The sequence below is a fragment of the Neofelis nebulosa genome, chromosome 16 (assembly GCF_028018385.1).
Source record: "Neofelis nebulosa isolate mNeoNeb1 chromosome 16, mNeoNeb1.pri, whole genome shotgun sequence".
Classification (NCBI taxonomy): Eukaryota; Metazoa; Chordata; class Mammalia; order Carnivora; family Felidae; genus Neofelis; species Neofelis nebulosa.
This window is the reverse complement of record NC_080797.1, coordinates 17,411,317-17,419,531: the sequence shown is the minus strand read 5'-3', so window position 1 is coordinate 17,419,531 and position 8,215 is coordinate 17,411,317. Positions and strand designations below refer to the sequence as shown.

Here is an 8,215-nt window from a genome sequence, read left to right as displayed (position 1 = left end):
GCCCCTCTCCCCTCCCCAGCCCACTTACCCCTCCCTCCCCTGCCCACTCTCCCCTCCCCTGCCCACTCACCCCTCCCTCCCCTGCCCACTCCTCCCCCCCTGCCCACCTCTCCCCTCCCCACTTACCCCTCCCTTCCCTGCCCACTCTCCCCTCCCCTGCCCACCTCTCCTTCCCCTGCCCACTCTCCCCTTCCCTGCCCACTCACCCTTACCCTTCCCTCTCCTGACCACTCTCCCCTCCCCTGCCCCCTCTCCCCTCCCCAGCCCACTGTCCCCTCCTCTGCCCACTCACCCCTCCCTTCCCTGCCCCCTCACCCCTCCCTCTCCTTCCTACTCACCCCTCCCTCCCCTGCCCACTCTCCCCTCCCCTGCCCACCTCTCCCCTCCCCTGCCCACTCTCCCCTCCCCTGCCCCCTCTCCCCTCCCTCCCCTGCCCACCTCTCCCCTCCCCTGCCCACTCACCCCTCCCTCCCCTGCCCACCCCTCCCTGACTCCCAGGCCCTCACTGCTGCCTGCAGAAAGCACTTACAGTGGGAAACACTTGGGAAGGGCTGTCCTCAAGGATGAGGTGACGGCCACATGAGAGCGGGCTGGGTAGCACGGGCTGTGGCAGTCCCCAGGGCCCAATCTCGGCTGGGGCTCACCGGCCTCCAGCTCACAGCGGAGCCCTTTCGGGGGCCTTGCCTGCAGCTGGACAGGGTGGCCCGTGTGCCCGCTGGGGGTGGGGTGGGGTGGGGTGGAAGGCACCTGGGCTGTGGCTCCAGGGCTCCCAGGGTGGGTGGTAAGTCTTCCCCGAGGCTGTGTGAGCCCTCCAAGCTCACAGAAGACCCCCCTGCGCCCCGACACTCTGTCTCTGCACGCTAACCACGGCCAGGTGTTGGCATGTGATTTCCGAGCACCTTCTTTCCTTCCGTCCCTCCTTCCCAAATCCCCTCAACACTGGCCGTGTGCCAAGCACCGCCAGCCAGACGCGAGCTCCCGTCCTCACGGGGCCTCTGTGCAGGCTGGTGGAGACAGAAAAGAAACAGTAGGAAAAGAATCTGGCCGTGAAAAGGGGGACGTTCCAGAAACTGGCAGGGGGAGGCTCCTATACCTGAGTGGTCGGGAGAGCCTCTCTGAGGAGGTGGCATCTAACTTGAGACTTCATCAAAAGGGCCAGCCCCGTGAAGAACTTTCCAGGCCCAGGAAGCAACAGATGCAAAGGCCCTGAGGTGGGGACAAGCCTGGAGCCCTCAAGGGGCAGAAAGTGGCCTCTGGGGCGGAGCAGATGGGGACAAACACACTGTGGGACGGGGCTAAATGGCCAGTGTGATTTACTTTGGGCTATTTAATTTTTTTTATTGTGGTAAAATACACATAGTATAAAATTTCCCATTTTAACTATTCCTTCCCTTTTCTTTTTTCTTTTCTTTTCTCTTTTCTTCTTTCCTTTTCTTTTTCTTTTCTTTTCTTTCCTTTCCTTTTCTTTTTCTTTTCTCTTCTTTTCTTTTCTCTTTTCTTTCCTTTTCTTTTCCTTTTCTTTTCTCTTCTTTTCTTTTCTTTCTTTTCTTCAGAGACAGAGTGCACAAACAGGGCAGAGGGAGAAGGAGAGAGAAACCCAAGCAGGCTCCACACTCAGTGCAGAGCCCAACTCAGGGTTCCATCCCACGACCCTGGGGTCATGACCTGAGCTGAAATCAAGAGTCAGACACTCAACCGACTGAGCCGCCTCTTAACCATTTCTCAAGTGGACAGTTCGGTGGCACTAAGTCCATTCACCTTGCTGTGCAAGCACCACTGTCTGTCTCCAGAACTTTCCTATCGTCCCAAATTAAATCTCTGTCCTTATCAAACACTACCTCCTCATTTCCTTCTCCCCCAGCCCCCAGAAACCTGTGCTCCACTTTCTATCTCTGTGAATTTGGCTGTTCTAAGCGCCCTAGGTAAGTGGAGTCAGACAGTATTTGTCTTTTCGTGTCTGGCTTCTTTCACAGAGCATCACATCCCGAATGTTCGGGAGGCATTGGCGTTTCCTTCCTTTTTTAGGCTGAATAACATTCCATCGTATGGCCGGACCACACTGTGTTTATCCACCGATAGATGCTTGGGTTGTTTTCCCCTTTGGTTGCTATGACGAGTGCGGCTTTGAACGTGGCCGCACCAGGGAGGGGTTCCGGATAGGCAGTGAGTGCATGGCTGTGTTAGTGTTTCTTTCTTTCTTTCTTTCTTTTTTTTTTTTTTTAATTTTTTTGAATGTTTATTTATTTTTGAGAGAGAGAGAGAGACAGAGCGTGAGCAGGGGAGGGGTAGAGAGAGAGGGAGACACAGAATCGGAAGCAGGCTCTGGGCTGTCAGCCCAGAGCCCAACACGGGGCTCGAACCCACGGACTGAGAGATCGTGACCTGAGCCGAAGTCGGACGCTTCACCGACTGAGCCACCCAGGCACCCCTGTGATGGTTAATTTTATTTGTCAACTTGACTGGGCCACCGGTTGCCCAGATAGCTGGTTAAACGTGATCTCTGGGGGTGTCTGGGAGGGTGGTTCTGGAAGAAATGAGTAAAGCAAGTGTCCCGCCCCAATGCAAATGGGGACCGTCCCCTCCACTGGGGGCCCGAATAGAACGAAAAGGTGGAAGAAGGTTGCATTTAACTGCCTGGCCCTGAAGTCCGCGGGCCCGGCCTGCAAGTGAGCCCATCCAAGGACAGCAGCCACAGGCCCGCCATCTGCGCTGGGAGAAGGCCTCTCCCCGCCGTCTCCCCGCGGGACCATTTCCGCTTTCTTGCCTCGGATTTAGAGCCTCTCACTTTTTCGCGTCTTGCCATCTGGCCTGGAGCTCAGGGGGAGTTTAAATCCCCCGGGTTTCTGCCCCAGCCTGAGGGAGGCCGACGTGTCACCAAGAAAGTGATGGGGTGAGAGCAGCGGCCTTCGGAGGTCGTGGCCTTTGGAAGATCCGATGACAGCCTCGGCCCCTTCCCTAGGACACGTGCACTCACACGCTCACACACACCCACACCACACACATTACACACTCACACGTCCGCACCACACATTCACACAGGTGGCTCCCCACGCGTAGGGAGGCCATGGGCCTGGGGCCCCTACGTAGGAAGCCTCTACGAGGCTCTTGGGCTGCGAAGGGGCACGTGGGGAGGGAGGGGTCGCCCAGAGTCGGGGAGGGGGCCCTGCCCCTCCCAGAGCGGGAGCAGTGGCACTGGGGTCCCTCTGCCGACTGGGCCGGAGGCTCGAGGGACGGTGCCCCCCAGTGTCCCCCAGGTGAGTTCCCCCACCTGCAAGGGGGCCCCAGGGCGTGAGGCTTCCTCGGGCTCGACGACATCCTAAGCACGCGACCCCGTCAAGCCAGCTAGCCCTGCCTCAACCCCGCGGGGAGGATACTGCTGGACTCCCATGTTTCACAAGGGGAAAGTGACACCCAGAGCAGATGGCCCGCCCAGGGTCACACGGGGCTGGAGTCTGGCCGTCTGGCTCCGGAGGTCTTAGCCCTTCACTTGACTTCAGATGGTGCCCCTGTCGGGTCAGGTCTTTGCCCATTTCCCTCCGATGTCCAGCCCCTCGGGGAGACCCTGAGCCTTTCAGCTGCCCCAGCAATTTCCTCGTGTCTGTCAGCACGGCCCGCGGTCCCAGGCACTGGCCGGGGCGGGTCGCCCTGGGGCAGTGGCCACCTTCCTCACGGTCTTGTTGTCACCCGGTTCTCTCCACCCTCTCCAAGGCTTAGGTCTCTGAAGGTAGTTGGGAGGGAGGAGGAGGAACTAACCACGATGAGTAGTGACCACGGCCCAGCGCCGGGCGCCGGCCCTGGGCACGCACGGGACACATGCCATCTCGCTGGCCCCTCGCACCTCCCCGTCGACTGTCTCCTTTACAGGGAAAGACCAGGAGGTTCCAGAACTCACGGAGGCTCGGTGATTTGCTCAGAGTCCAGGTGAGTGTGAAAGGCGGGCTGGAACCCAGCCCCCTGGGCCCCCGACTCTCAGCCCCAAGTGCATTGCCTCCCGCGGGTCGCTCCCAGCTGACCTCCGCGTCTTCAGTGCCCGTGACTGCAGCTGCTGGGCTTTGGGGTGGCCCGCTCATGTCCCCGGGGGGCTCGACGGCTCTTCCTTGGGCGGGTGATGTTAGGAAAAGGGCTCCCAAGTTGCTGGCTCACAGACAGAGCGTGCGTGAGAGAGTGCCGCGGTTGGACGTTCCAGCCTGGACCCAGAGCGGGCCTCCGGAGCGGGGTCAGACTCCTCCCGGCCATCCGTCACTCTTCCCACCCCCACCCCCACCCCCGTCACTCTGGGGGGTCAAGCGCCGCTGTCTGGACTTGCCCAGTGGCGAGCTCGGTCATGCAATCAGTCACCAGTGAATTCATTCTGCTCTTTCATGGCTCACAAGCGCTCGGTGGGACCACCCGATGGGTGGGTCGTCACTCGCTGGCTCCTGGTCTCAAATGCCTCTTCCTGCAGCCACCTGACTCCTCTCTGCCTCCACCCGCTCCCCTTACAGAAATAGGAGGCTCGGGAAGCAAGTGATCGTTCCTGCTGGAGCAGCCGGGCAGAGCCAGAGTTCTTGGCCCTGTTGACCTACTTCCTCCCGCTTCGAGTGAAGCCTGCTTCCAGCCCTGGGGAGCAAAGGCTGTCCTGGTTTCTCTGCTCCTCTCTGCTCCGGGGAAGAGGACACACTTGTCCCTCTTCTGTGCAAGGGACAAGCTCGATTGCCCCGCTGTTGCCGTGAACCACCGACCCTGCGTTCCTCAGAGACCTGGACACATGGGTCTGAGAACGGAGCCTTCCAGGCCGAGCCCTTTGTGTACCAAAGGTGCTTGAGGAATCCTGGTTACATCAACGCATGGCATCCTCGGCTCTCCTGGCGGCTGGGATGAAAATCGTGAATTCCTTTAGTTAAGAGTCCTTGCCTGGGGAGCAGTCAATTTCACGGAGGGGGCTGTTCAGAGGAGAGAAGGCTGGTTGGTGCCTGTCTAGCCATTCAGAGTCATTTCCTGCCCCTTCTGTGGCTGGAGGCGTCAGAGGGCATCTTGGGATATAAGTACGACAAAGGCAGATCCTCGTACATTTTGTTCACGGAGTGTCTCCCGCCCGTGCGACAGCAGGTGGCGCATAGTAGGCCCTCAGTAAACCAACAGGGAGCTGACGGGGGACAAGAAAATACTCTGTGGCCCTCCGCCACCGACCTCTCCGTCTTCGCCCGTCTTTTAGCTCCGCTGAGGCACCGTCTGTATCGACGCGGACGTGAGAGCGACCTTGGTTCGGGAGTTTCTAGACCTTTCTAAGCAGAGGCCCTCTTGGACCACCGTCTCCGGTGGCGGTGGCCGGACCGGCCCCACGTGAGCCATATCCCTGGGTCTCAGGCGTCAGCTGAGGGGGCCGCGGCCGCAGGAGACCCTGGCTGACGGAGATAACATTTGACAAACAGGGGGATTGTGTCTTCCTCCTCCGCCCCTCTGTTAGATATCCGGCGTTCTTTATGGCTTTGCTCAGGTAGATCATTCATTGCCATAAATTTTGTTATCTCCGGTGCTTTTCCAATTATGGATAACAACAGAAAAGCAGTCATTGGTTTCTAAAAGGTCATCAAGATATAGAGCCCGTTTGGGAAGGGAATGACTTATGCAGCGGGCTTGTATAAATCTGGAGAAGTTTTATGCACAAGTTGAACAAGAAATGTAAGTGAGAGTCATAAAATATATCAAGATTTATGGCGCCGCAGCTGATGAAAATTGCCTCTCCTCTTGCTGTTTGTGTGGGAATTGTTTGTTCTTTCCGAGTGTTTTACATGGGGCTCGCGGGCCAACAAGGCCCCGTGAAGCCCGGCGAGCGGCCAGTGGCATCTGAGGGCATGGCGACCGTTCATCACGGCATAGGGTCAGAACCGCGGGCCAGAAGGGGTCTGGGAAACCACGGCTGATCCCAGCGCCAAAGAGGCTCAGGTCCTTCCACGAAGCTGTTGCATTTTTGGCGCCCGCCCACGGCGAAAACCATCGCTCCCGCGGATGCCCGACCAGCTCCGACCACTCCTCGGAGACAGGGAGTGGGACATCGGGGGATGGCGGCCGGCTGTCACTCGAGGTGGTTCTCAGACGACCACAGTGGACTCATTGCAGATTCCCAGCCTCACCCCCCCGCAGAGAGCCTGGCTTTCCTGGTCGACCTTGGACCTAGGAGTGCACGTCCCAGATGTCTCATGGGCACCCTGAGGTTTGAGAGTGCCCCCCACGGAGCTCTTCCCTTTGCCTTCCCTTTTATGGACAAGAGGTGAGGTCCAGAGCCATGAGTGGTATAGTTAGTGGCATAGTTGGGACCCTCTGCCTTCTAGGGACTTAGAAAAGTAGACAGGAAGAAAGTTCCAGAATCTGCAGTCAACATAAAAAGCTTCAGGGGAAGGGCGCCTGGGCGGCTCAGTCGGTTAAGCGTCCGACTCTTGACTTTGGCTCGGGTCATGATCTCACAGTTTGTGGGTTCTAGCCCCACATTAGGCTTTGTGCGGACAGCTCGGAGCCTGGAGCCTGCTTCAGATTCTGGGGCTCCCTCCCTCTCTGGCCCTTCCGCTCTCGAGCTCTGTCTCTCTCTCTCTCTCTCTCTCTCTCTCTCTCTCTCGCTCAAAGTAAATGAATAAAACATACATATATTAAAAAAAGAGCTCCAGGGGGGTGGTGTCCTGGCAACTTCTAAATGCAGCCTCATCAGGAAAGGTCGTTGCCCCCGGAAGGCACTCAGCGGCCCAGCCCAGGGTCTCCGCTGCTCGTCAGCGCTCCGTGGCCCTGCCACGCCAGCATCACCTGTGGGGCCGTGTGCGGGTCAGTGTCTAACTGGCTTTCTGGCGTTCGCCAATTCCCATGGTGTAAATACCCCCACCGAGGCCAATTTTACGCTTCCCTGACTGTGGACGTGGGAAGACAGCTGCAGACTTGGTTCTCACCAGCCGGTCTGGGCCCATCACTGTGTCTGCATCCCAGGAAGTGAGTGGGAGGTAGACAGAAATGGATCCGGCCTGAGGAGGAGGAGGCTGGCAGATACTTGAGGGCTGGGCGGAGGAAGAGTCGTGCGCAGGAGGCCAGCCGCTGGGGGCCGGGGCGGGGGCCGGGGGGGGGGGGCGACCCACGTGCGCAGGGAGGTAGCCAGCCTCGGGACCCAGGGGACTCGAGTAAGCCCAAATGGCCCTGGGGCTCGTGGTGTAGGCTCCCCGCAGGGCACGGGACCTCAGGCACAAGGCTGCTTGTCACCTGGTCCCAGACAGGGGCCTCTTATGCCTCTGGTGCCCAGGAATCTCCTTGCCGATCAGTCGGAGCGCACACTTCCTGCCGGGCACAGGGCAGAGGTCAGAACAAAGTGCCAAGTCCTGCTCTTGAGACCTTCCTTCCTCGGACCGGCTCCACCCCCTCGTCCGTCACCTGCTTCCGTCCCCTCCCACCCAGGCCCCACACTCTGGTGATGGTGTGGGACCCGGTGAGCCCCCCCGATGGCAGGTGCTTGGTTGCCTCCTGGGTCCGGCTTAGGCCGGCCCGCCACTTACAATATCCAGTGCACGGCTGTTTTTGGTTTTGTGGAAACCCCAGGCTTTCCTCCCGGCTCTCTGCCAACGTTGCCGCTTGGCGGGGACCTTTCCCGGTCCCCCCTCCTCCACCATGGACGGACCTCCCCCACCCTGACCCCAAGACACCGTGCGCCTTCCCAACAGCGTGGGTGACGTCGGCCCTGTGTGCTCATGGGCCCTTTCCAGTGACCTTGACGATGTTTCCCTCCACGGCGGCCGTTCATGTGCCCTTCGGACTCCAGGCCAGTGGCTCCCCCGCCTCTGTGACCCCCGTAGCACGTGGACCTCCCTTCCCAGGCCCGTGGACGGTCCCCCTGCGACAGGCGTGTCTGCGTCGGTCCTTGGGCAGTGACCGTCTTCTTTCCCCCTTCTCTCCCTCCCGCCTCATCGCGCTCGATCGGGGGAAGAGGAGTGGTTTAGTGGCGAAAAACTGAGGCCTCTGGTCAGAGAGTCCTGGGTTCAAATCTCAGCTCCGCCATTTACGGTGCCTGTGACTGATGCTATCTGTCTGGTCCGTTTCTGTGGGCCTTACACGGGAGGACGCAGACAGAACTTCAGACAGTGCCTGGCTCATGGCAGGTGTGCCCTGTGGATTGTCTGAAGGTTCGTTGTCATCAACAAACTGTTGGGGCGCCTGGGGGGCTCAGGCGGTTAAGCGTCCGACTTCCGCCCAGGTCGTGATCTCG

The 8,215-nt window shown here is 59.4% G+C and overlaps 1 long non-coding RNA gene across 1 annotated transcript; it reads left to right on the top strand.

Annotated features, from left to right (window-relative positions):
• The first annotated feature begins 772 nt into the window (after positions 1–772).
• On the top strand, positions 773–1,832 carry LOC131497885 (uncharacterized). Its single transcript, XR_009255199.1, has 2 exons — positions 773–1,211; positions 1,554–1,832. It is a non-coding gene; the product is annotated as an uncharacterized LOC131497885 (long non-coding RNA).
• The last annotated feature ends 6,383 nt before the right edge of the window (positions 1,833–8,215 follow it).